The 1,557-nt window shown below is 54.7% G+C and overlaps 1 pseudogene; it reads left to right on the top strand.

Annotated features, from left to right (window-relative positions):
- Window positions 1–1,557, top strand: part of LOC102771336 — a 2,335-nt pseudogene continuing 778 nt past the window's right edge.

Raw genomic sequence — 1,557 nt, 5'->3', positions numbered from 1 at the left:
TGGGCTATGAGTCGGGTGAATTATTAGGGAAGGAGTTAGCAAAAATGCCTGTAAATGAGAAAAAGGCTGACTTAGTTAGTACTATGAACTCATGCATGAAGATGGGCAAGGAGTGGCAAGGCGTTTACCACGCCAAAAACGCGAGATAATGTACCACAAAATGTGAAGATAATACCTGTCATTGGACGGGGAGGAAAAATTAGACACTATGTGTCCATCCTCCGAGTGAACAACGGCAACAGTAAGGCCGAGAAGATCACGGAATCGGTTCATTCTGACACTCCCACAGATAATCCATCAGGTAAACATAAAGACAAGAGGAAAAGCTCCCTGGACGTCAGGAGTGTTGCCTCACGAGCAAGCGAAGTGGCCAGCCAGAGGCGACACTCCTCCACGGCCCGGATCCACTCCAGGACCATGGAGGCGCCCATCACCAAGGTGATCAATATGATCAGTGCTGCCCAGGAGAACAGTTCCCTGCCTGTGACGGAAGCCTTAGACCGCGTCCTGGAAATTCTGAGAACCTCAGAGCTGTATTCACCCCAGTTCGGGGCGAAGGAAGAGGATCCTCACACCCAGGACCTCATCGGGGTCCTGATGTCTGACAGTTTTCGAAGACCATCTGGGAATGAGTATGCTCTCTCCACAAAAAACCTGCATCAAGTCTCGGGCAGCTGACTCACCTCCGAGTCCCTTCACGCTATCCCACCGCAGATAGCTGAGGCCATGGAAAACGATGACGACTGGGACTTTGTTTTTGAACTGGAGATTGCCACTCAGAAAAGGCCTTTGACTTTTCTTGGTCTCAAAATCTTCGCTGGCTTTGGGGTCTGTGAATTCTTGAAGTGCTCGGAGACGTCGCTGCGGCTGTGGCTGCAGACGATGGAATCCCACTACCACTCCTCCAACCCCTACCACAACTCCACCCACGCTGCCCACGTGCTGCACGCCACTGCCTACTTCCTCTGCCAGGAGAGGATCAAGCAAGCCTTAGGCTCCGTGGACGAGGCCGCCGCCCTCATCGCAGCCGCTGTCCACGACCTGGACCACCTGGGGAGGACCAACCTCTTCCTGTGCAACGCGGGCAGCCCGCTGGCCGTGCTGTTCAATGACTGTGCCGTGTTGGAGAGCCACCACGCGGCCCTGGCCTTCCAGCTGACCGCCAAGGAGGACAAGCGCAACATCTTCAAGAACGTGGAGAGGAATGACTACCGGACGCTGCGCCGGGGCATCATCGACATGGTGTTGGCCACGGAGATGACCAGGCACTTTGAGCACATCAGTAAGTTTGTCAACAGCGTCGTCAAGCCCTTGGCAGAGCTGGAGGAAAGCGAGGGGAATGAGCCAAACCCTCGTGACGTAGACAGGATGCTCCGGTCTCCAGAGAACGGGACTCTGATCAAGGGGATGATGATCAAGTGCGCGAACATGTCCCGTGCGCGGTAGTGTCCAACCCCTGCCGGCCCTTGGAGCAGTGCATTGAGTGGGCTACACGCATCTCGGAGGAATATTTTTCTCAGACCGAAGAAGAAATGAAGCTGGACTTACCTGTGGTGC

Source organism: Myotis davidii, unplaced genomic scaffold (genome assembly GCF_000327345.1).
Source record: "Myotis davidii unplaced genomic scaffold, ASM32734v1 scaffold1437, whole genome shotgun sequence".
NCBI lineage: Eukaryota > Metazoa > Chordata > Mammalia > Chiroptera > Vespertilionidae > Myotis > Myotis davidii.
This window is presented reverse-complemented; position numbering and strand designations above follow the sequence as displayed.